We start from the raw sequence: 26,778 nt of genomic DNA on the forward strand, positions 1-26,778 counted from the left end.
ACTGAGGCTGGGGCACCTCCCAGTCATTCCAAATTTCACGTGTTCCAGGTGAAATCCAAACCCTCCCAGTTCAGTTCCAGCACCCCGAGTGTTTCATGCCACATTCCTGTCCCAAACACCTCCAGCAAAATCCTTGCCTGCCCAGGGGATTAATTCAGGGACAACCATGAGGACTGTGCCTCTTCCCTTCCCTCAAACACCATCCTCCACGTGATGCCAGCTCCTGGGAATTTCATCCCAAGCTTTGTGGTTTAGCACAAGTTCCACATCCTGGGGGTAACTTTCCATGCTGAGGAGCCCCACCTTCCCTCTCAGATGTCAGAAGGGGAACTTGCAGCCTCCTGGGCGATGCAGCAGATTGGAAAGAAGCCAGTGCTTAGCACAAAAAAAAAAAAGCAAAGCCAACAAAACAAAGCAGCAAACCCAAACTGAAAATGAACTCCCGAGTTTTGCTCCTGTTTCAGGATTTTGCAACAGCTTGCTGGAAGTGGTTTTGTCCCTTCCAACAGCAGAAGTTGCATCAAAAGTTGTCCCAACAAGTAAAGTAGGGCAGCCAGGGGAAACAGAGGGTGACTGCAGGGACCAGCCCCAGCAGGCTGAGGTTTTCCACCCACGAGGCCCCGTAAGAGATAAAACCCTGTTCTCCCAGAGGTTTGAGCTTGTCCCTGTCCCACTTTGAGAGCTGCACCCCACCACTGTGTCTGTAATAAGTAACTAATCACTGTCCTGAGGGTGAGATGGAGAGACGTGAAATTCCCAAAGCGCAGAGTGAAAAATCAGGTGTTCTGCTCCTTTTCCAAGGAAAAAAGGAGACCTTAAACACCAGCAAGTGTGGGAAATCCCTGTGGGAGCCATCCCAGCTGGCACAAATACTGCCTGCTCCCATTCTTGGCACCAGAGACATCCCTAAAATGGGATCCCTGGCCCTAAAACTTGGTCTGGGGTGAAAGGCTGACAAAGCCAAGGTGCATTTCCCAGATGGAAAAGCCTCGGGTCCCTGTGTCCTCACATCATGGCCCTGGTTGCAGTGGGGTGCTGGGGAGTGGTGGCTGCTCCTCCCCTGCCTGCAGATTGGATAAATGAAATTCCAGTGACCATTTCACTCTCGTCTGGGAGCCTTTAACTCCCAGGGAAGCACAATTCCCACAGACCACAGAGGGATGAGCTCCCCCACGCTTGCTCACCCTCAGCTGTTGGAGGGAATTGAGATGGAGGGTGGTGATTAATGAATCTGTGTCCCAGTGTGTGTCCCAGCCTCAGCCTGGGTCCCTGCTGATCCATCCCCAGGCTCAGAGCTGGACAGGGAGACACCAGAGAGGGGCAATCCCAGCTGCTGCAGGGGATGCAGGAATCTCCAGGGAAGAGGAGCATCCCCCAAGGGAGCTGGACCTGGCCCACCTCCAAAATGGTCCTTTTTGTAACGTGGAGTGTGAGCTGTGGCTGTGGGGAACGTGGCAGAGCGGGGCCCGTTCATCCTGACCCCTCGGATATGGTGGGAGATGGATCCTGCCCAGGGGAAAGCTGCCAACACAGACGAGCAGGAGCAGCCTCAGGAATTTGGGATATTCTCCAGCCCTCGTTGTCTGATAGCCTTGTAGACCTGAGAGATCCTGTGCAGGGGCTGGGAAGGGAAAGGGAAGGACTGGTGAGACTGGGAAAACCAGGATTCCTGTCCCGCTGTCACTGGCCTCTCCCTGACCCCATCACCCCCCATCCCAGGGGAGGTCCAGCACATCTCCCCAGCTCCAGGGAGGGAGGCAGATGAGATTTTGGGATGGGCTGGGGGGAGCAGCACGTCCCCAGGGCAGGGGGTGACCCTGGTTTTGCCTTCTGGCAGGGCATCCCCCTGGAGACTCCCCTCATTCCCCAGCCACCTGGGCAGGGGATGGAGATGCTGAGGTGAAGGAGTGTGCCCCCGACGACAGAGTGACAAAACTGTCCTTTGTCCCCCAAAAAAGGAAAGGAGCCCAGAAATTTCTCTCAATTATTAGGTGAAAAGCCACCTCATAGGACCTCAGAGACTTCACCAAAAACTTGAGGGCAGCTAATTGGATAGAAGCCAAAAAGTCCCGCCTGGCCCATCAGGTAGAAAAAGAAGAGAACAAAAGAACTGGGGCTTTTGTGAGGTGTTTTTACCAGGAGCAGACCTCTGCACCTGGCTCAGGTTTTTCCTGTTTGTTATTTTGCCTTTTATTAAACCTTTTTGTTTCTAACACTGCAGCAGAAGCCATCCTGCTTATTTTATGTCCCCAAAATAATAGCTGAGCAGTCCTTGGGTGCATTGCATTTCTTTTGAGAGCTTATGAGACCTGGCTCAAGAAAAAGAAATATAACGCTGAGGGACCCCTTGGTGGCATCTGGAGTGGCCCAGGGAAGCAGAAAGCCCCCCCAGTGGCCCTCAGCCCCCCCTGGGGAATTCAAGCTATGCAGGGAGCAGAGGTGGCCGCAATCAGGTGCGGTGTGAAAGATAAACCCCATAAATCAGGCTGGGGGAAGAGGAGGAGGGCACAAGTGCACAGAGCTGCGGGAGGGTGGTACAGAAACCTCCCCAGGTTCTCTCCTGTTCATATGGGATATGGGAAACCCCCCCAGGCAGAGGGAGGGGGAGGTGAGGGATAACCTGGAGCAGCCTGGAGAGGAGGGTGGCCAGGGAAAGGGGAGCTGAAAGGATCCTCAGTGGGGGAAGTCCTCTCAGTGTAAAAAACCCCAACAAAATAACAACAAAAAAGCAAAACAAGGAGGAAAAAACTGAAAGCAGTGGGTTAAGCATAGAAATAAAAAGCCCTCAAAATACCATTTAACTTCAATTTTAGTCTAATTTTTTACATTAATGCTGTAATGAAAGATGGAAGGAGACACAAAACTCTCCTTGAAGAACGTTACAAATGAAGTATTTTAAAACATGTAATTATTTTTCTGCCTAGACAGGAGAACACCCCTAGGGCTGGAAGCTCCGTTGTGCAAGCGTCCGTCCCTGTGGCTCCAGCTTTCCACATGATGCTGCATGTCCATCTGTCCTGGAGATGGACGGATGGATGGATGGATGGATCCCTAAAGGGATGGACAGATGGACATTTTGGCAACTTAGCTGGTGACCTGCTCCCCTTTCCTGAGCCCTCCAGGAGAAAATGTATCCAGGCACATTTTTGGGACACAGGAGTAGTCACAAGCTCCTGGTGAAAATCCGTGCTGGTCCACACAATGCGTGATCATGAGGGTGGTAAAAAACCCAAAGAGATGCTCTGGATCTCATCCCAGCTGGTCTGGTCAGAGCTGGTGCACCTTGGGAGGGATGATCCCAACAGAATCCCAGCTTCCACACACAGACACTGAGAGCCAGCTCCCGTGCAGAGTGGGAAGGAAAATATGAGTCTGTGGAGGAGCAGATGGGAAATGTGACCCTTGGGGCCACCGAAAACGGAGAGTGAACTGCGTGGTCTCGTAGCTTTTAGCGTGATTCCACACACAAGGGGATCTTAAAGTGCACCATTCTCAGTCCTGAGGAAGTTTGGAGCCTCTGGGCAGTGTCCCCAGCCCTGGCAGAGAAGTGGGAGCCTCACTGACACGGAGCCCTGCGAAAATAGGTGACTCGCTGGAGGAGAAAGAGAAAAAGCTATAAATATCCTGAGTGAGGGAAGAATTCATCACTCACTCACTCAGCTCTTATTATACATCACAGAGAGCTGTTACACAAACCCCTGCCACAAAGAGAGGCCCAGGCATGAATCACTCCCAGTGAGATATCCAAGAATCCAGCCAGAGGCGAAACCCAAATGGACCCAGACAGCCTTGGAGCCTCTGTTCCAACCACCAGCTCCTGTTCATATCCCTGTGACAATCCAGGAGACACTCTGTCCTTTTGGGAAAGATATCTAGGGGTAGAGAAGAGAGATCATCACCCTCTGAAGGACTTGTAATTCAAAAAGACTGAAGGGGAGCAGTGACCAAAGCCCAGGCACCATCCCCAGCCTAAAAGATCAGGGGAAAGGGGATTTTAGGATGCCTAAAATAGGACAGAGAGGGATCAGCATGACAAGCTCATCTCCCTTCCTTCATGGGCTCCCACTGTGCCTCGTGTGACTTTTCCAGCCTGCAAGGATAACTGCACCTCCCTGTTCAAAGACAATACATGAATTCATGGAATCTCAGAATGGTTTGGGTTGGAAAGGACCTTAGAGATCATCTCATTCCAACCCCCCTGCCATGGATAGGGGCATCTGACTTCCCCCCCTTAGCTCCCTGATGGAGAGGAGGAAAGGATCAGCTGAAAGTTAAAGTCTGAAGGCCGTGGGGATGAAACCTGTTCCCCACAACCCAGGATCACGGAGAGGGCTGGACACCGAGATAAGGCAGATGCCTGGAATAACCCAAATAGCTGAGATAAGCCCTGGTCTGGGCCTGGCACATCCATCCATCACTGACCTGGGGCCAGGAGCCTGCTCTGGCCTGACCCAAGCCCCAGACACCACAGCCACTCCGCCTTCCAGACCCCAGGGCTGCTCCAGGCAGGGTCAAGGTCTTGGAATCCTGAATCCACGTACAGGAGGGTGACAGGGGCTGAGCCTGGTGACTCTGAGCTCTGCTGGACCAGCCAAGGCCCCACTGAAGGCAGCAGGGTGGGGTTCAATGGGTTCTGACCAGCCTGGCACACACGGAGGGGTTGGCAGTGACCAAGGTGGGACCAAGGTGCAGTTGAGGTTCTCCAGTGTCTTTGCTCTTGTGACACCCCCAAGCCAGTGGGATGCTACCCTCAAAAAGGTCAGGAATGGGCTGTGGAGGGGGCTCTGCATGAATTTATCCCCCCTGATGAGCTCATGTTCTTGGCAGGAGAAAGCTGCAGATGAAGCTGAGTGGTTTCTCATCAGTCTCATCCGTGCCCCAAGCAATGCTGCCCAGTCCTTTGCTCCAGGTGGAAGAGATATTCAGGGCCTGTTTTCCAGCTTCTCCTCATTTTCTTATCTCTTCTCCCACTTCGTCAGAGCTGCAACCAAGTCACCTCTGAAATACGAGCCCTTGTTCATCACCATGTCAAACCATTCCCCTGAATAATCGTGGTTGAAGCCAAAGCTGAAGCCCCACAGCTGGAATTCCAAGGGTGGAGAGCCCTGGGAAGGGAGGGCAGCTCTGCTGACACCACAGAGGAGATGGATGGGATGGAAAAAATGGATCAGAAGTGTCTTTGCTTGTTGTGGGCACTTTGGTGCCTCCTGCAAGGAGAGGCTCAGAGCAAGCACCCACAGGAGCTGCAGGAACCAGCAAGCTCTGCTCCTGTCATCATTCCTCCCGGGGAAAAACAGCTCCCAGCACTGGGAACCTTAATTGGGCTTCCCTCATAAATCACCTTGATGTCACCCAGGTGCAAGCACTTCCCAGGCTGGCATGTAAAGGCAATCTCTGTTTTCATCCCACTCCATTCTTCACCTGACCCCTCAGAGCCTCTCTCCCCCAGCCCCCTGGGAGATCCCAGGAACCCTGTTCCTCCAAAAATTTCAGCTACTCCAGGTTGTTTTCCCTGCTGGACAGGCACATTGATGCCTTGAGAGACACTTGCCGTGCTAGCAGCCAGCCACTGCACCTAGTTTCCTCTCCTAGATTAGTCATTCTTCCCAAATTTCCTTCTTTTGTGTAGGGATTCCCTCTGTTTCCTGCTACGGATTTCATTTTCCCTGTTCTACGAGCGCTTGGAAGTATTTGTACTGCCAGGGAGGCTAGTTCATCTGTTCAGCTATTTTTATTCCTCCTGCCATAGCATCTAAAGAATTGTTTTTCCAGAATAATCTCTGCAGGTCAGGAAGGGAAAGAAATAATCTTGATACAGCTGAATGGGTTGAAAGCAGTTTCCTACACACCAGGACCCCATCATCCTGCTGAAGTCTTTAATATTGATACTCCATGACCTGATGATCCTTGTGGGTCCCTTCCCAATTCAGGATATTCCACAATTTAAGTGGCAGAAATTCAAAACAGAGCTACGTTCTTTGAGACATCAGGTCCCGGTGTCAAAGGTGCCAGTGCTGGAATTGTGGGGGATCCACTGCACCTCTGAGGACTAAAGGGTTTTGATTTCTTTCCAGAACTATTAAACCTCAGCCAAGCATCCCACAAAATTGCTCTTGCTCTCAGCATGCCCGGGCCTGGCACCAGGAAACAAGCTCTGCCCATGGCAGGGAAGTTGGAGTGAGGTGATTTCTGAAATCCCTCCCAGCCCAAACCATCCTGCTGTTCTGTGCTCAAGCCTCTGCAAATACAGATTCCTTTGGAAAAGGATAATCAAAATATTTCTGGGCTCAGCTCATTCTCTGTGGCTGCATCAGTATTTCGGGATCGAGGCTCCCTCCTGCTGGAGCAAACCCAGCCCTGCCACCAGTGTGGGATGTGTGGAGCATCCCTCGTGCTCTGCCTGCAGGAACACGCCTGGAATTCCTGCTCCAAGCCAGGGACTGGCTGCTTCTGGCAGAGCTGTGCCCAAGAGATGGAGCTTTGCCAGCTCCTTTTCCCTGGCTCCTTCCTCTGGGCTCCCTCTGCTCCCAGCAAGCCCTGACGCCTCCCCTGGGCCAGCCATCCCTGCTCCAGGAGGGATCCCAGCCCCACTTGGATGGATCAGCCTGAGCCTCATGGGTGATTTCACAGGGGACAAGGCCAAATTGGAGCACCCTTCTCAATTACATCTGTGGGTGCTTGTCAGGCCAGGCTGTGCTGAGCCCGAGTGCCAAAACGCATTGTCCTCATTGCATTCAGCCAAAATATCCCCACGGGTGCTCCTGAGGGAGAACATTCCCTTTAGGCTTGAACTGCACGTCTGGGCCAGGAGGAGAAACAGCAAATATGGAATTTTCCTGGAGCAGAAGAGCCTTTTCTGGGTATTGTTGATGCTATCTTTCATTTGTGGGACATGTCTGAAGGTCTGCCTTAAACACCCTGAGCTTCCAAAATGCTGTATTTTTCCTCATAGTAGCTTTCAAAACATGGTATTTTTCCTCATAGTTGGTGCTTGGAAGATGCCACATTCCAAAGCTTCTTTAAACACTTTTTTTAAAAAAAGGTGTTTGGGGTATTTGGAAGATGGCACATTCCAAAGCTGCTTTCAACACTGGTGAGGTTTAAAACTGAGCCTTCTGTCCTCAAGGGTGTGAGCAGCCTGAAGCTGCTGGTTTAGAGGAATCCTTCCAGCAGCCCCTGCTCAGTGGCCCTTAGTGGGAATTGGAAAAATAGAAACTTCCACAGACACTGAAGGGTTTTATCTGCAGCCTTGGAAGAAGCTTGGATTGATGTAAAAATAAAGTACACAGACACTAAAGCAGAAAAACCATAAACTTGCATTTCTATAGTTGTAAGTAAGAATATGCCTTAAGTAAGTGAGAAACTGTATGGGTAGGATGGTGAAGGGTTTATAATGTAGGAAACTGTATGGGTGGGATGGTGAAGGGTTATAAAGTAGGGGTGTAATTGTACAGAGTAAGCTGAGACTTCAGAGGTTATAACAGAAGCATATCTGTGTACATGTGATAATGTCCCATTGGATAAAAGGATCCACAGTGCAGTAGAAGTGAGTAAAGGTGATAGGTTAGAAGAGCAAAATAAACTTTATGGCAACTGTCCATTGGGTTAGGAAGTTCTACATTGTCTTGTCACAAAGAACTTTTGACTACTCTGAGCTGTGGCCGACAGCTTGCACCTTTAAAATCTCACAGCTGCTGAGACTGATGTCTGTCTGAGCAATGAATTGTTCTTAGCCCCACGGTGATGCCATCCCTTCATTACTAGCAGTGACAATAACAACCCTTGGTGGCCTGTCCCCCCCAGTTTGGCAGTGCTGGGGCCGTGTTCCAGCTGCAGCTCCTGCTTGGATCGCATCCTCACTTCCAGCTCCTCCCTGGCCAAGTTGAGGGCAACTCTGCCTCTCCCTCCTGATGCACACAGCAGATCAGAGTCAGATCCAGCCTTGGGCCAACCTCAGCTTTGCCCTTTCCCTCCTGTTGTCACCATGAGGGGTCTCCAGTGAATATCTCGTTCCCACCAGGACTCATCCCAAACCTTCTGGGCCCAGCCCAGCTCTGGGCTGGGGGTGTGTGGCCAACCCAAAGGAGCTGTCTGAGCACAGCTCCCTCTTAATCCTCCTCTGGCCTCTTCCCTGTCCAGGGCATCACCTAAACCCTGGCACAGCCCTGGTTGCTCCCCCAGCCTTTGACCATTCATTCCCAGATTCTCCCCGTTAGGAATTCCAGGCCTCTAACTGGATTGAGAGCCAGGCCTGCACCTTCCCCTGTAATTTAGCTTTTAATTAATGCCCATTTATTAGTAACTGTTTTCAGCTGGGCTTAGGCTTAATATCGGCTGGTTATTATGCAGAGGCCAGCACGGGTTGTTTTCATCTCCTTTACTACCCATTTCAGCGATTTCCCCCTCCCCTGTTGACAGATGCCCACAGAATGTGCACGATCAGCAGAAAGGATCCCTGTGAAGGAACAACGGGGCTTTCAAAGCCACCAAAGCCCAGGAAAAGCCTCCCCACCTCCCCAGGTCAGTGCCCAAGGCATGTGGACAAAGGAAAATCCCTAAGTTCCACTGGAGATATACAGTTTGTGTTTTTTTATTGGCGCACAAAATCTGTGATTGAGGGTGGAAATTACCCAGGAGCTATTTTGAAAGAATTGGGGCATTTTCATGTTCTTTTCCTATTTTCCATTAGCTCATTTCTGGCTTTAAGGAAAAAAAAAAAAGAGAAAAAAAAAAAAGAAGAACAGAAAGAGAAACCTTTCCTTCTACTTCCTTTTATCACATTTCACTCCCCACCCCCCCCAAAAAAAAACAAAACAAAACAAAAAAAACCCAAAAAAACCCAAAAAACAAAAACAGGAGCAGTGAAAGCACCACACCACAAATCCAAAACAGTAATATTTAGGAGAGGTCTTCATAGCCTGGATAAAAAACAGGGAGCTGAAGAAGGAAGAGGCGAAGTTGAAAAAGATCATAAATTCCAACCATGAACCTAAACACTGCCAGCTCCACCAAAACCATGTCCCCAAGTGCCACATCCACACATTGAACCCTTCCAGCATTCCACCACTGCTCTGGCCAGGCTTTCCATGAGGAAATTTCTCCGATATCCAGTCTGAACTGTCCCTCCTCCAAGATGGCCAAGGGCAGTGAGGGTAAAACTTCTCAGAGCTGCAGGTGGGCTCTGGAGCCAGCACCAGGCACCAAAACGAGCAGAAGCCTCCATGGCAAAGGGTGACAGTGACAATTTGGCAGGGAAAGCAACACTGGCAGAGGTGAGAAGAAGAACTGAGGTGTGGCAAAGGCCCTTGCTCCCCTGCTAGAGGTGGAAGAACATTTTGAGAAAGGTCAGGAAGTGTCAGAGGAGCAGAGACATCCCCAAGGAGGGATGCAATGTGTGAATGCAGGTAAAAAAAACCCCAAAACAAACAGAAAACCAGTTACAACTGCTCAGGCTTGACATTTCCCCCACCCTTAGGGGATATTTCAGTTCAAGGGGATATTTCAGTTCACTGTTTCTTGACAATTGTTGTGAAATTGGCAGCTCTTGGCACATTTAGTGCTTTCTTCTCCTTGCTTTGCGCTAAGGTTGCAAAATTGGCCTCTGTTTTTTTGTGGGGAAAGAAATCAACAGTCCAGAGTTTCCAGGACTCCAAATCCCACCTTGCTCCCAGCCTCCCTTTGCCCCGGGGGTGTGGGGGACACTAAATGTCCCTAAAACCTTGAGTGACAGCAGGCAGGCTCAGGTGGAGCTCCCTTAAAGCAGGTGGGGATGACAGGGACATCCCAGGAACGTGCTGTGGCCTCGTGGAAATGGGAAAATAACGGGAAGGAGGGAGAAGTCTGTGCCGTGTTAAACCATCTTAAACCATCCCATCCCCAGCACACTGAGAGCTGCCCCGGGACAATTACCTTGAGCCATCCAGCCGGGAGCTCTTCCCTGCAAAGGCCTCGTTTGCTTTAATTACTCTCATTTGGAAGTCAATTCAGAGCAGCTTTCCTGAAGATGCCTGCCTGGAGCAGCCCTCGAGGAGCTGGAAAACAACGGAACTGTTTTCAGTTGCATATCAGCCCCCTCAGGCTTGAGGAAAAATAGCGGAAATGCATCACCAAAACACTTTAAAGATGCTTCCTAAAAATGTTTTCCCCAACTTGCTCTTACCCAGGCTTTCAGCACAGGCAACTTCTTGGCCCTTAAGGCTAGAAAAAATCAGAGACCCATCATTATCATCATCAAAGGATTTGGGTTGGGAGGGACCTTCACAACCATCCACCCCTGCCATGGGCAGGGACACCTTCCACTGTCCCAGGCTGCTCTAAGCCCCATCCATCCTCCCCTTGGACACTTCCAGGGATCCAGGGGCAACCCAGCTTCTCTGGGCACCCTGTGCCAGGGCCTGCCCACCCTCACAGGGAGGAATTTCTCCCCACTATCCCATCCATCCCTGCCCTCTGGCAGGGGGAAGCCATTCCCTGTATCCTGTCACTGCAGGCCAGGACAGAAACCATCAGTATTGGATGCTGCCAGTCCCCAGGGTTTGTTGGTAGCCAGGAGCAGCCTGACTGATGGTCCAGCATGTTTTCACACACAGCTGCTTGGGCTACCAGAGCAATGGCTGCCTGTGGCCACAGCAGTTTATTTTGGGAGGTCTGGAAGGCACAAGGTTTAGAAAAGAGCAGCACACTGGCAAGGAAGGGTTCCTGAAATATTTTCTATTAAAAAAAAAAAAAGCTGATGTTTCAGCAAAATGTCACTACACCAGGAAAAATCAAGAGCAAGGCAGAGCTGTCCCCTTCTCTGTTGACCCCCTCCTCCTCTCTGGATTCCCTCGGAGCTGCAGCAGTGACTGCCACGGTCTCTGGCTCTCCCGGGTATAAATCCATCAGGTTTCAGCCACTTCCGAGCCAGACTCTGAAAATAAGCTCTGCCTGGCCTTGCAGGTGACCCAGAACGAGCAGCAGAGCAGGGTTTGGATCACAGCTTTTAAATCCTGGCTCTGCTCCTGCCAGCAGCCCTTGTCACCAGCTGATAACCAGAAGCAAAGGTTGGATGTGGCAGCAGTGCCCTGGAACAACAGCCTGTCCTGCAGGGAGCAGATGGCAGCCTGGATCTGGGCATCACCTTGGCTTGCTCAAGGCTCTCCGTGTCCAAGCCCTCTCCTGGCATGAATGGGCACATTTCCCACCCAGCATGAGCTCAGCAGCAGCTTTGCACGGTCCCTTTTTCCCATTTAGGTAAAATCCAGGAGTGGTGGAGCTGTGGTTTGCCTTTCCTGACACACACGTGCATCACTATAGGACACAAAACAACACAACATGGACTCACTGCTCTTTCCAAGGTAAAAAAAGGGACTTTTTATTTTCTGACTCCAACATTTATAAATTTCCAAAACTGACAGTGGATTGGAGGGTGAAAGTGCCACCTCGCCAATAACACTGGACAAACCAACAGTCCATCAAATTTTTCTTCCTCCATAAAAAAAATACAAAAGAATAAGTTATTTACATAAAGTGTGCAAAAATATTTGTTGCAAAAACATAAACAAAAGAAGGCTTAAAAAAAATTAAAAAATCAAAGTGACACATGTGGGATCCCCATGGCAGCAAGGATGGAGCCTGGGGATCAGCAGCGCTGGGAAGTGGATTTTGGAGTGCTGGAAACGTGCCTGGGGGCACAGCCTTGCTGTCTGGAAGCCTTCTCCCACCTCCTCCTCAGGGAAACAGCCTGCCCGAGGCGGATTTCTCACTTCGCCAGCCCGGGGAGGGGAAAGGCACAGACTGCAGCTGGAGCTGCCTGGAAAATTGGGCATGCTGGCACCTCGCAGGGCTGCAAGGGCTGGAGGGTGGTCCAGGCACCTGACAAAGCCTGTGCCAGTCCTCCAGAGGAAGGGAAGTGCTGGGAGAATCCTCCCGTGAGGCTGTAATTCCTGCTGGCCTTCAGTCCCTGCTCCATTTGCCATTAGATGCTCCTGGCAACCAGCAGGAAGATTTTGAAGCCTTGGCATGGGGCTGGGAGAGCCTGGAGTGGGCACAGGCAGCTTGGAACCCACCCTCACTCTGCAAACAGAGGTGTTTCCCTTTCTCAGAGCTCCCAGCTCTTCCCAGAGCCTTCCTCAGAGCAATTTCCAGGCTCAGAGTGGCTGAGTTTGGGACATGGGGACAGCACACTGTCCCTGCATCACAGACCGGGCAAAACAGGCAAGAAAAACAACAAATGAAAAGGGTGGGCAGGCCCTGGCACAGGGTGCCCAGAGCAGCAGTGGCTGCCCCTGGATCCCTGCAAGTGTCCAAAACCAGGTTGGACACTGGGGCTGGAGCAGCCTGGGACAGTGGAAGGTGTCCCTGCCCATGGCAGGGGTGGAATGGGATAGCTTTGAAGGTTCATTCCAACCCAAACCATTCTAGGATTCCATGGCAAACAAAGCCTGGTTGTTCTGCCTCAGAGGGGAGCAGAATGGAAATGTGCCCTCCAACCTTTTGGATCACTTCCCTTCTCCAAGGCAGGTGTTGTTCTGTGTTCTGCTCCCTCCACCTCCCCTCTCCTGCCCTAGCACAGGGAGAGCTCCTGAAATAGCTGCTCCTGAGCCTTTTATTTGGGGTGTAAATCACTGGTATTCTGCAAGAAGAGCTCTCTCTTGGAGAGCCACCCTGCCAGACCTGTTCCAGCTGATTTCCTCACAGAGCTGAAGCCCTGCCCATAAAAATCTCCGGTTACACACCAGGCTTCGCCCCCTTCCTTTCTTTGTCGTTCCAGACCCATACCCCTCCTCATTTGTCTCTTTTTATTTCCCTTCCCTCCCATCTGCATTGCTGCGCTGTTAATAAGATTTATGGCTGAACCTTCTCTGGCATCCAGGTAATTCCACAGGCACTTGCTGGTCCGGTTTGGAAAGCAAACATCTCCCCTCACCATTCCCCCCCGGCTCTGCTAGCTGAATTCCCTCAGACAAACCCTGGGGAAGGTAAATATTTGGTTCTGGCTCCAAAGCTTTAAGGCTCCCCTCTCCACGGGGGGATCTGGGCAGGGTTAGCAATGCCCTTTCCCATGCCATGGGCTTGCTGAGGACCAACAGAACAGGGAAGGAGGGGGAAGTGGGAACTCTGCAGGACACTGGGGTCACCAAACCAGAGCAATTCCATGGGAAAAGGTGCCTGGAGGCCACTGCTCCAAACCCTTGTTTGGGGTTTAACCACCTCCAGGGATAAAGAGGAATTGTAGGAAGATGCTGCTTCTCGGGGAGGATTTTCTCAGGTTTTCTTCAGCTCTGCACAAGCAGGAGGCACTGAGAGCTTGTCCAGGAGTAAATTAAAACTAAGACATCCTATGCCTCCAGCCAGGAAAGCAGAAAATGGGGAAAAAGAGCTTCTCCAAGAGTAATTATGCAGCAAAGTGACTGAATGGGGCAGACAGCCGAGGTTAAATCCATGCCATGGATCCTGTGGCAGCAGTGGGTAGAAAATCCAATTTTCTACCAGGAAAACCTTTATGGGCTTTCACACTGAAGAACAAGCAAGGGAAATCCAAGTGTCATCTGCTCCAGTGACTGGAAAGTGGGAATTTGCAGATAACAGAGCAGGAAGGTTTCAAGAGCTGTGTTCATGGGATCACAGAATGTTTTGGGGTGGAAGGGACCTTCAGGACCATCGCATTCCACTCCTGCCATGGCAGGGATACCTTCCACTGTCCCAAGCTGCTCCAAGCCCCAGTGTCCAACCTGGCCTGGGACACTGCCAGGGATCCAGGGGCAGCCACAGCTGCTCTGGGCACCCTGTGCCAGGGCCTCAGCACCGTCCCAGGGAACAATTCCTTCCCAATATCCCATCCATCCCTGCCCTCTGGCAGGTGGAAGCCATTCTCTATGTCCTGTCCCTCCATCCCTTGTCCCCAGTCCTTCTCCAGCTCTCCTGTGGGGTATTTCTGCATATGGGCCACAGCAAAGGGGCCTTTTTTCACCAAACCAGGTTACCCAGCTCCCCAAAGCCTGGTGATAACCCACAGGATCATGGTGGAGGACAGAAACCTTTTCCCTTAGCTCCAGATCTTCCTGGAAACTTCTCTGTGAAGCAACAGAAGGAAAACCAGTGCCAAAATGTCAGCTGAGAAACCTCCCAAATCTCTGTCTAATCCATGAGCACAGCCCAGGTCTGCCATGGGATGGGAGATTTATATCATCTGCCAACAAAAAAAAGCAAAATGAAGGGAACTGTGGTTTGCACCATGCAGCTTCTTCTGCTGCTCGCTGCTGGGATGTATTTTTATTTTAAAAATAAAAATATTGATTGTGCTTGTTTGGTTGTGCTTCCTAGAGGACAGAGTCTTGTTCCCTGCACTTTTTCCTCCCTTTCTATGGGTTGCAGGCTCTGTGATATTTACAGGGCATCTCGGGGGCACGGTTTAGTGGTTGCACTCGAGCTTAGAGGGCTTTTCCACCCTCAGTGATGACTCTGTGATCTCGCTCCTCTTAGAAAATCCTGTCAATTTTACACCCTGTGCCAACTGCCCCTTTGAAGGGCTTGCCCGGAGGGGATTATCCATGCTGGGATCTCCCTGCCAGGCCTGCAGCCGGGGATCAGGGCCCATCTGCAATGCGGTGCCATCAGGGAGCCACTCCGAGGCAGCCCGGACACTCCACGGGCAGTCTTCCCTTTCATGGAGGGCACTCCCTTGGAACGAGCACTTGGCAGCAGATGAGTGGGGAATGAGATGGCTCTAATCCCGTAATTTAATTAGAGCTGTGTGGAACTGCCTGCGGAAAAGCCCGTTTCCTGAGCAGGCTGCAGTGTCTGGGACCCTCCCACAGCTGCCCACAGCTGTCCAGCCCCGGCTGGAGTGGTCTGGTGGGGAGGGGAAGGGCAGCAGTTCTGCTTTCATCCCACAGAGGCAGTGGAAATCTAAGCTCCAGGCCTCCTTCCATGTGGGAGAACTTCCAGGCCTCCTAATTTGCAACCGAGCAAAAAAGGTGGGCCAGGACAAGCCAAGGATGTGCTGCTTAAGGAGGATACTGGGGGAATCAGATCCCATCTGCCCTGACCCCCTCTCACACCATCCCATGAACAGGAATCTCCATCAGGATCTCCAAACATCCCTTCCCGGTTGTCCCATGGAGTATCTCCCAGATAAACTGGGAACAGGCGGGGATGGCAGGGCCTCGCAGCACTTTGGAGCACAGTCAGAGCTGCTCCCAGCTGGCTCAGTGCCCAGCTTCCCCTTCATGGCCTGTGCACATCCCTGAGGGTGGGGACGGCCTGGGAAAGGCTGCCCAGAGGAGCTGGCCCATCCCTGGAAGTGTCCAAGGCCACGTTGGAAGGAGCTTGGAGCAGCCTGGTCTGGTGGAAGGTGTCCCTGCTGATGGAAGGGGTGGAACATGATGAGCTTTAAGGTCCTTTTCAACCCAAACTGTGGTGGATCTGGAAGTGAGAGACCAGCAGCCTGAGGGGACACTTGGTAAGGGCAGGAATGCACAAACCCATCCCTCAGGGATGTACACAGGCCTGTTGCTGCCTCCTCCCTGTGGCATTCACATTTTCTGTAAAGTCCCTTTAACCGGGATGTTTCTCCTGGGAAGCTGAGAAGCCTCAGAGAAAAGGAAAACAATTCTCATCTCATTTGCTTCTCCTGTGTTGTGCTCATGTGGAATGTGTTTGGGGATTGTTTACCCACAGGTGATTGTTCCATTGGATTCTGGTGTGAGTTGTTTTCATTCTTTGGCCAATCAGGGCCAAGCTGTGCCAGGGCTCTGGAGAGAGTCACGAGTTTTCATTATTATCTTTTTAGCCTTCTGTAAGTATCCTTTCTGTATTCTTTAGTATAGTTTAGTATAGTATTCTTTAATAGAATATAGTATCATAAAGTAATAAATTAGCCTTCTGAGAACATGGAGTCAGACTCACCATTCCTCCCTGCCACAGGGATTCCTGCAAATACAATACCTCCCTGTCTCAGGGAAAAGCTCATCCTGACCCAAAACCCACAGGGGATCAGTTCAGCAGGAGGTTTTGCCTGGATCCTGGCTCGTCCCTGCCCCACACATTCCTGGGCCACAGCTCCCAGCAGTCTCCCAGGGGCTCAGCCAGACACAAAGCCCCCCTGGTGCAAACAAATTCCTGCACAGCAGCAAAATCCCAGCAGCAAAATGCCTGATTAACAATCCCTGGCTGCTGGCCACCCATGCACCAGGCCCCAGCTTGCAGCAGTAATTGCTGCTCCATTATGTGCTCCGGATGCTCCAAGGTGAATGGGAGCTTTGTCCCAGAGCCCTGCAGGAGCCAGGGATGCCTCAAGCTGGCAAGCAGCTCCTCCTGCACAAAGTCCTGGTGCTGGCACAAAGGCAGGGCTGGGCACCCCACTCTGCTCCTCAAAGCCTTGGCCAGCTCCCAGCTCCAAGGGGGAATTCTGGTATCTCACTGCAAGCACTGACCAGTGTCCCTGGAGACACCCTCTGGAAATGTATCCAGGGGATAACATTATGCCCTGTTATTGCTGTTATTGTTATTCCTTTTCAGGAATCATTGTCCCTGGTCATAAGTCTCCCATGCTGAACTGTGCTCCTATCAGTTAACTTCTTGTTGCAATAAGCTCTAGAATTGCCAAACCTCTTTTTAATCTGCTAAACTCCTTCTTGTAGGTCAAATATTCACCTACAAGTCCGATTTCAACAGTAATCTCAAGGTTACCTCTGAAGACAAACTCAGTTAAACGCCCTCAGGAGATGCCACCATCCCAATCCCACAGGAGCACCCCAGGAAATGCCATTATCCCAGTGCCACAGAAGTGTCCTCAGGCACTGTCTCTGCCCCAGTGCCACAGAAATGCCCCCAGGAGATGCCACCACCCCAGTGACACCACAAAAGAGCTGCAATCCCCCTCCCCTGGCGCGGGAGGAGCCCAGGACAGCAGTGATGTGCTCCACAGCTGTGCCTCAGGGGCCAGGCCAGCAGGTCCCCAGCTGGTTGTCACCCCAGGTCCTCTGCAGGCAGCTCCTGACAGAAGCCAAAGGAAATCCCCAGCACTGGGAAATCCCTGCCTCTTCTTCTAAGCTGAAGGCTGCTGGAGAGCTGCACCAAGACCAAAGGATTTGCTGCTGGACTCCCAGTCTTTTCCTGATGCTCTTGAGCAGGGTGAGATCTGTGTCCCAGCCTGGAGGGAGCATTCCTGTGTGGCTCCCTGAGGAATCCTGCCTGGGTGTGATTGAGCAGGGATTCCCCTGCTGCAGAGCCCACCTTTGGCTCACCTGCAGCTGCAGGAGGGATCGGAGCCACTCCAGAATTTGGGATCTTCAGAGGAAGCAGAACAGCCAGGAAAAGACACTAAGGGCCAGAGGGAGCTGAGAAAACTTGGCTGTAAGAACTGCTCCTGGTTGCAAACAGAAAAAGGGAATGAAGTTTCGTGAATCCAGGGCCAGGTGTGGTGATGGTCCTGGGCTCTACCTGAACCAGCCTGTCTGCCACAGCCCAGCCCTGCCCCAGCCCTGGAAATTCACCAGCCCTTGCTGTCCCAGGGCAAAGCTTGCAAAAGAGCTGCTCTCCTGCCATCTCCCTGAATTTCTGGGTGCTCCTGAAGGGCCATTATAATTTGTAGCACATTTCCCCAAAGGATTGCCCTTCTGCTTCTCACTTCCTTCCTCTTCACACAATTTCGGCAAAGAGTAATCATAACTTGCTAACCCAGGCAGGAGGAAATTGCTCTTATTTAGCCAAGGCTCTGCAGCTTGGTGAATTCAGTGGCCTGGTCTCAGAAGCAAAGCAAGCCTGGCCAGTGCAGCTGTAGGAAACCACCTCAGTATGTTTGGATCCCACTGCTGGTTCCCGAGAGACTCCTGGGTGAGGAGAGACTCTAAGGGTGCCCAGCTGCTCCAGCCAAACCCAGACCTCCCCAGCTGCTCTGCAGAGCACCAGGCAGGGCTCTTCCTCTTCTGCAGAGAACTCCTGTGCTCAGCTACGCCCAGCAGACGCAGAGCAGCAACTTCCTGGTCCCAAAATCCCCCCAGTTCACCCTGCAAGCAAAAGTTTCAATCCTATAAAATCATAGAATGTTGTGGGTTGGAAAGGACCTTAAAGATCATTCAATGCCACCCCCTGCCATGGGCAGGGACACCTTCCACTGTCCCAGGCTGCTCCAAGCCCTGTCCAGCCTGGCCTTGGATACTGGCAGGGATCCAGGGGCAGCCACAGCTGCTCTGGGCACCCTGTGCCAGGGCCTGTCCACCCTCACAGGGCAGAATTCCACCCCAATATCCCATGCAGCCCTGCCCTCTGGCAGTGGAAGCCATTCCCTGTGTCCTGCCCCTCCATCCCTTGTCCCTAGTCCCTTCCCAGCTCTCCTGGAGCCTCTTCAGGCCCTGCAAGGGGCTCTGAGCTCTCCCTGGAACCTTCTTCTCTCCCCAGCTCTCCCAGCCTGGCTTCAGAGCAGAGAGGTCCATCCTTTGGAACTGTAGAGTAGCTCCACATCCTCCTGCTTTGACCCCGGGGCCGGACACAGCTCTGCAGGTGGAGTCTCACCTGAACAGGGCAGAGGAGGAGAATTTCCCCTTTCCCTGCTGCCCAGCTTGTGGGATCAGCCCAGCACATGGGGATTTTCTGGGCTGCAATGGCTGGGTCCTGCTGAGTTTCTTAACAAGTCCTCCTCCTCAGGGCTGCTCTCTACCCATTCCCCACCCAGCCTGTATTTCTGTATTTCTTTCTGTATTTCTGTATGTCTGTATTTCTGCATCTCACTGAGCCATGCAGCACCAGGCTGTAAATTCCTTCTTCCTTCCATGAAACAAGCAGCAGGAGTGAGGGATGCAAGATTCCCAGCCATGTCCCCTGCATTCTGTCCCTTTTTCCCACCTGGAGTGGCAGCCAGGGGGAGAAGTGCTGGGCTCAGCCTGGTGGAGCATTCCTCCATGTGCATTCCCTCCTCTCTCCAGGGAATGCAGGGTGAGGAGGGAGTTCAAGAGAGGTTACAGCACCAGGCAGGGACAGAGAAAATGAGATTTATCACCCTGCTCTGCTTCAGGCTTTGGGTGAATCACAAGTGACTCAGCTGCTTTGAGACCCAGGGCAGCTGAACAGCTGAGGTGACTTTGGCACTTTGTGGCCCTCACTGTTCTCTTCTGAATGTTGTCCCCTGATGGTAAGAGGGGTGGGAATTTGGGAAGAAAACCCTCCAGGAGCCTGAAGCAGCCATGAGATGGACTTGAGCTCAGTGGTGATTCCAGAATCCACTCCTGGGAAAGGCAATCCTGTGAGCAAGCAGAGCCTTTGGAGCCTGCAGCACCTAATCATAAGGGAAGCTGAGGAGAAAGAGGGGGAAAACAAAAGCCACCAGGAAAACAAAGGACATTTCTGAGCAATGATTGCTTTACCACAACTGCGTTGTCATCCAGCCTCCAAAAATTCTGGAACAATCCCACTCCTGTGTCATCTTGTGTAGTTTCTGGAACTAAACAGCTGCTTTTGGGAGGGATACTGCACTGTCCTGCTCCAGCAGGAAACCAAAGCAGTGGATTTGTCCTGTCCTTTCCTGCAGGAGGGACAGTGCAGTGGTTTCTGGCAGCAGTAAGGAGGTGTTTACACACATCTGCAAAGCCCTTCCAGGCCCAGGGAGCAGCCAAACCCACAGGGAGACCTGCCAGGAAAGGAGCTCAGTCCTCTGGGATGCAGCAGGGCTTGGAAAAGGTAAAATGGGAGATCCAAGCAGGGGGAGATGCAACTATGGATGGACTAGAAAAACATGGAGAAGGAGGAGGAAGAGGGAGGCAGTGAAGAGAGCACATCAGCACCAAGTAGGTGAGGCAGATGTGGTACTTAGCCTGTCTTTCCCAATGGAAAGGTGTTTCCATCAGGAGGATTTCCTTCTGGCATCAGTCAGGGACAGCACAAAGCATCCATCCAAGCCCAGTGCTCCTAACTGGGGCTCCCAGAACAAGTTGGGCCGCTGGGGAGGCTGCTTGGGCAACCCAGCTCCAGCTCTGTGCCCTGGCAGAGCTTTCCTGCAGGAAGCTCTGTACCCAAGGGAGGGGACAGGGAGGGGACGAGGGCAGGAGCCAGCCCACCTCGGAGGAACAACACTCCTGTCTGGACAAGAAACAGCCCAGGGCTTCCAGGCTCGCCTGCAGGATCTGGGAGGGATATTATCACATTCCAGGCTGCAGCAGCAGCGTGGCTAAGCTGATATCCATCTTCCCCCTTCACCGGGTCTGACCTCAGCAGAGGCAGTGGCTGTGCCTGCTCACTCAGGATGACTAAAGCAAGGTTTGATCCAGCTTCTCCCAGCCCAGGATTGTACACACACCGTGCTCTTTCTCCAAGGAAAGGGCTGGAAGGTGGATTTTGCCAGCTCCTCTTTCCCCAAACCAAGGGCAGTGACACCCATGTAAGAAATGACCTTGTTTTGTAGCTGTGCTGAGAGGCTGATGTTTGTATTCAGTGTGGCCATCCCATGCCAGGAAGTTCCACCACAGGGCTTCAAAAAGAGACTGGGAAGATGAAATTATACCAACATTTAATGAGGTAGAGAGGTACAGGGATAGCCCTAAATTGGGTGCAAAGAAATAGACCCCTAATTTTCAGTGTTCCTCTCATGCTAAAACTTCCCCCTTTAGAAGCTGAAAATGCTCTTTTTATGGGATAACACTAGAAAGTCGCTTCCTGCAGCTCCAGGATGCTCAGAAGATGGGAAAAGTTTTTGAGCACTGGGTTTTCACATCTCCCTGACCTTCACAAGTCATATCTTAAACATAAACCACCAAGGCTGAGGAGTGCTGGGCTAGCAGGCGACCTCCAGTAGCATTGGGCTGGACTGTGGGGAATGCACTAAGGGAGAAAAAGAGCCTGGGTACATCAGGTCTGGGCAGTGTGCAGGCCAGGGCCAGCCTGGTAATGAAGCAGCAAATTCCCACTCCAGAGCCTGCTTGGGAAGAGGAACTCAGGAGGAGCTTACATCAGGCTGGGCCAGAAGCGTCTCCATGGCTGAAGGAAGAGCTCCTGGCTTGTGACAGGAGGCCAAGTGACTCAGTTGTGGTGGGTGGGGGCAACGGGGAGAAGGGGATGTGGTCAGGGAGCAGGGCATGAGTCACCAAGGAAGGGCATCTGCTGATAAAACAGCTGGATAAACTCACAGCAGAGACGTCAGGTCTGCTTGGGAGAACATCCGAGCTGAAAATCAAAGGCTGGAGACAGCGATCCCGACAGGGAGGTCTGTGAGAGCTGGCACAGGCTATTCCTGGTTGGCAGCTGCCTTGGTTTGAAAAGCCAGGTGTCTGCTAAGGAAAGCAGGAGACTCCTCTGAAATGGAAAATGTAAACTCCCTCCCTCTGAATTGTTATAAATTTGAAATTAAAAAGCTCTCAGGCAAAAATATGGGAGCTGGAATGACAGTTCTTTAATAGGAAAGAAAATAAAAAAAACAATGCAGTAATACAAAACAACAATGACAGAGTCAGAACATGACCTGACTCCCTGTGTGTCAGGGTGTTGGTAGCAGTCCCATTAAATGGTGGCTGCAGTCCTCCTGGAGAGACAGGTGTGGTTCTGTTGGAGCAGGGATCCTGGAAAAGGGTGGAGTTTTCCTCTGAAGATCCAGTGGTGGTAGATTGGTCTGGTCTTCCTCTGGGAATCCAGTGGGAAAGGGCTGCTCCTCTGGGAATCCAGTGGGACAAGGCTGCTGTGGTCTTCCCAATGTCAGATTCTATCCAGGTATGAATGCTTGGCTCCTCCCCCTGGGCAGAGCATCTCCCAGTGGCATGATGGAATTTTATCAGCCACGCAGGGACTGTCACTGGCCATGAACAGAAAATATTTCCTGAAGGGAGGATTGGTTGTGGGAAGATAAAGAAAACTGCCCAATGAACAGCAGAGAACTGCCCCAGCTCTGACAGATGGAAATAGAACACACACCCCCAGCCACATGTGCCAGCCTAAGACAGCAGCTCAGCAGGGGCTCAGGATGAACATTTTCCAGCAGGTAACGCCACGGCCTCATGTCTCCACTCCGTGATTTCACCGTTCATCTGGGCTTGGAGTCAGCCTTGTTCCCTGCTGTATTCCCTGTTATATTCCTGTCCTATACAGGGACAGACAATTCCCTCCCATCACACAAGGCACCAGTCCTGCACACTCCTCAGTGGAGCAGTTCCCTGCAGGAATGCTCTTGGGCAAGAGGCAGGAGCACGGCTGAGACGTGGGACAGCACAACTCAGTTTCTGTTCTGCTTCTGCCTCCTCTCCACCACCACCCTCAAACTGTCAGCTCTGAGCAGTCAGAGATCCCACTGAAGAAAATTAGGGGAAAGGGAAGGCACAAAGGAACTACCTTCACCTGGTGGGAATGACACAGAGGATGTGACCTACAAGTCCTAAAAATGCCCCTGGCAGCAGGTGAGGCACCTCAGGGAGGGATATGGGCCAACGTGCCCAGTGAGGAGACTGAGCATAAGAATTCATTGCCAAGTCCCTGTGGACACTTGTGGTGATGCCCACAAGGCTGGGAAGCCATGGAAAAGCACACACTGGGGCCAGGATTCCTGCTGGATCCTTTACCACACGTTAGTCAGCACCATGGAGATTAAGCGTGCAGCCAGAGAGGGATCACGTCTCCATGATCTAATCCCTGCTCTCCACCGGTGTCCAGCTCCCATGGAGCTAAAATCCTCCTGCAAACCCACCCTGCCCTCCCTGGGTGCTGACTAACGAGATGTGTCATGGTCACAAGGCTGCTCCTCTGCATCCAGCCCTGCTGTGGCACTTCCCTTTCAGCTGGGAAATTGGAGAAGAAGTGTCTATGTGGCACAGGAGCAGTGGGGGAAGAGGTGCCAGGCTGCAAACAGCAGCTCTGTCCCTCTGTGTCCTTGGGGACAGATGATCCTGGTGCTGTCCCATGTGCTGGACCCACCACCGAGAGGGCACCAGATTATCCAAGGGATGTGCTCTCTATTGCTCACAGTGCCAGGGAGAGGGATCCTCACGGGAGAGAATGAAGATGAGGCCAAGGAGGCCATCTTTGGCACAGGGACTGGGGGGAGACCAAAATTCCTGAGCGTGGGGAAGCCACAAACCACCCAGCTCAGCCAGCAAAGCGTGGGGACATCGGTCAGCTTCCCTGCAGGGAAGTGTTGTCTCCCCATGATGCCATGGCAGGGAGGAAGGTGTCCATTGCCAGGAGATGGGCTTAAGAGCAAGCACAGGCTAGGAAGAGCTCAGGAAACACAGCTTTCCCCTCATTCCTGTGCCTTGGCATGCAGTCTGACCACATCTGTGCAGCTGGGTCAGCCTGAGCACTGAACCCAGACACTGCCATTGCCAGCAGGTTTCCTTCTACTCTCCTGTGTCAGGACCTGAAGGAATAAACACAAGGCCTCCTAAAACTCATGACCTGCTGACTGTACATGCACTTTATCCATCCAGGGCAGATTGCAACCCTTGGGTTTTTTCCCTCACGCCTTGCCTTAAACAGAGGAATAATCTGTGTTTTGGAGCAGTGCATCCTTTAGCTGTGTATCCTGGAGCAATCCCCCATTTGCTTCCAGAAGTTGCTAGTAAATGTTTTCCTAAGAAAAAAGGCTTCTGCTGCTTCTGCCTCTCACAGTGTCTGAAGTTCTCTGTCTGGATGTGTCCATGGTCACACAGACCCAGCTACATCCTGATCCTCCCATCTCAGACTGGATCATGGAATCACAGCATGGTCTGGGTTGGAAGGAACCTTCAAAATCACTCCCTGCCATGGGCAGGGGCACATTCCATTATCCCAGGTTGCTCCAAGCCCTGTCCAGCCTTGCCTTGGGCACTTCCAGGGATCCAGGGGCAGCCACAACAATCTGGGCAAAGGAGGCTCAGTTGCTCTGAAGAATAATCCCATTAAACACCACACACCAGGAGTGAATTGCTTTATGTCAAGCCTGCATTTGCCAACGTGTGCTGTAAATAAATATTTGATTAAGGTAATAACCCTGGTGCAAAAAAAAAAAAGATATTTACATTACCACCTTTGAGCTGAGCACAATATCTGGTGTCTGCATGTTGAAAAAATTAGACCCTCCCTCCAAGCAACAGGAATCACAATTGTGGGAATCACAATTTCCCGCTTTGTGGGAAAGCCCACAGGGCAGAGGGAATTGCCAAGCACTGCTGAGAGTGCACTTCTCACCCCAAAGGCAAAGGGTGGGCAGTCCTGATCCTGAACCTCCTGCAGAGAGCAATCCCACAGTGCAGGGATGCTCCAAGCATTACTCCTGGCACTGGGAGCACTGAGTTACACGAGTTAATTGCTCCAGTATTACCCCAACTCCACAAAAACCGGTAGGATAATTTCCTTGCCTAGGCAGCCTTAATGATGCTCCTGTGTGGCAAGCTGGGAAGGGGAAGAACAGGGAGATTCCAGGTGTGGAGAGGCTGGAGCCAGCTGAGATGGTTGGAGGAGATGTCGGTGCAGGCAGACAGGTGTGGGCACAGATGTCAGCCAGGCTGGCAGGGTGCAATCACCTCCTCCTTGCCAGCCTCCAGCCTGCCCCAGGCGTGCCCTTACACCAGGGCAGTGCTGTTCCTGCCTGGGAATGGCAGTGCCTCCATGGCATCAGGGATGGATTCCCAGCCTGCTCCAAGCCCAGCCCACGTTCCCATCCTGTGGCACGGTGTCCTAACACACCGACCTCTGCAAACTGTACCCACAATCAGCTTTCTAATTCTAGCATCCCTCTGTGCTCCTCCACACCTCTTCCACTTCCAGTTGCTCTCCCTGAGCTGCTTGCTGGACAAGCTGTAACCAAAGCCCTGGAGGGAGGCAGCAGAACTTCCCTCTCTGCTAAATCCATCTCCCAGCCCTGCACTAGCAACATCCTCCTGTGCCTACAGCCATCCTGCAATCAGCTTCTACCCCACTTCCTCTTCCTGTGGCCATTCACATGGACCAGAGTCCAGCAAATGGGCCAAGTTTTATTAATAGGGACTAAAGAGATCTTGTTGGCAGATAAAAGATGCAAACACACTACCTGCATGACATCACCTCACACTGCTTCTCCTGACGGGCCCCGAGGTCGCTCCATCCTCCCTGTGGGACATCCAGGTCCTCTCTCCCATGCTCTCCACTGCCTCAGCTTCAGAAGTGATCCATGTGCTCCTCCATGTGAGCCCAGCTGATTAGGAAAGGTATTAATGAAGTCAGTCCCATTAATGAAGTCGGTTCCAAACTGAGTCCCTGAGCACTTCTGTTCATCTCTGAACACATCCTGTTGTTCATCCTGCTTCCAACCCACCTGAAATTTCTACAGCAATGCTCAGATTGGCTCCCTTATTTGGAAACAAAAAAAATATCCCTTATCAATAAAATGCATTTTGGCTCCATCTGCTCAAGCTTGTGATATCAGTTAGATGTTTATTGAGCTCTTCACTTGTTCAAAACAGTGTCACAACTCACCTTGGCTAAAATCAGTCCTTCTGTCTGAGGAGGAGGCCAGAGGAGCCAAAGCCAGGGGGTAGAGGCTCAAACTGGACATCAGTCCATGGCTTTGGCTGTGGGTGGCAGCCACCTCTGAGTAGGAATCAGTGATGATTTGGGCAAGAAAATTCCCCATTAATGAGCTTTTTGCTTTTTAAAGATGAGCATGAAGCTGGGTCTATAAACAGAAAATAAATTGATGGGGACATTAATTGTTCCCCATTCAGGCACAAGCAGCTGAAGATGTGATTTTGTGTGAAGATCATCTCTGGCAGAGCCAAGGTCACCCCATCCAAATTAGAACAGGTCCCACACTCAGCTGAAAGTCAAACCAAATCTCCCCCATGGTGGAAGTGACAAACAACAACATGGATTGCTGCTGCCAAGAGAAAACTAGCCCTGTCCTGCAGGGAAAGGAGAATAATTTTTTTCAGGGGGAAAAAACTGGGATCTTGGCTGTTTGGAAGTCAGCAGCACTGCTGATTCCTGCCCAAGCATGCGTGGATGTAACACCTAGTGACATGGTTTAGTAGTGGGTTTGGTAGTGCTGGGCTGGACTTTGTGGGCTTAGAGGGCTTTTCCAGCTTCAATGATTCTGTGATTCCCACAGAACAAGAATTCCTCACCCCAAACCCTCCAAGACTGAATGGTTAACCACAGGGACATTGGGTAAAGCCCACAGGCATCATCCAGAACTGCTGAGTCTTTGCTTCTTTTAAGGATAAACTCTCCAATTAAGAAATGACACCTAAATTCTTTTCACTTTTTACCCAATAACCAACCACCCGTGGCCTGCAATGGGAACTTTTTTATCCAATTACACAAAACCACCAAACCCATGGAGAAGAAGGTGAAGAAGGAGAAAAATAAGGTGAAGAAGAAGAAGAAGAAGAAGAAGAAGAAGAAGAAGAAGAAGAAGAAGAAGAAGGACTAACCTCTGCCCTAAAACCTCCATTTTGCTTTATCTATATTACTATATTCTAAACCCTTCAACTCTAAGTTTTCCACCATGTGATATTACACACTTCTACTCAAACTTCACACCCATCATTTTAGTCCTATCATTCAATTTTGGAAGCCTTCTCCACAGCCTCAGGTCAAATGCAGTGTTCTCTTGGGGGTCAGTGCCTGTCAGCACAGAAAGTCTGAAATTCTCAGCAGCCAGGGTTCCAACATAAATGTGGCCAAAAAAGCTGCCAGGGACAAATCCGTGTGAGCCCTCAGGGCCTCTGCAGCCATCCCTTGGAACAGGGCAGGGATAAGAGCCTGGCTAGACAGTGCAGGACAGGAGGTTTCACTCAAGAGCAAGCAGATGCAAATGTCCTGAGAGAGAATTTCCCAGGAATGTGGGACATGGATGCTGCCAGCCCA

General features: G+C 51.6%; 1 long non-coding RNA gene across 1 annotated transcript; it reads right to left on the bottom strand.

The window, feature by feature from the left end:
- Window positions 1-2,710: 2,710 nt before the first annotated feature.
- On the bottom strand, window positions 2,711-26,227 carry LOC135308479 (uncharacterized). Its single transcript, XR_010368900.1, has 3 exons — window positions 24,962-26,227; window positions 9,910-10,031; window positions 2,711-3,592 (listed from the first exon to the last, which is right to left on the bottom strand). It is a non-coding gene; the product is annotated as an uncharacterized LOC135308479 (long non-coding RNA).
- Between the last annotated feature and the right edge of the window lie 551 nt (window positions 26,228-26,778).

Source organism: Passer domesticus, chromosome 10 (assembly GCF_036417665.1).
Source record: "Passer domesticus isolate bPasDom1 chromosome 10, bPasDom1.hap1, whole genome shotgun sequence".
NCBI classification, from domain to species: Eukaryota; Metazoa; Chordata; class Aves; order Passeriformes; family Passeridae; genus Passer; species Passer domesticus.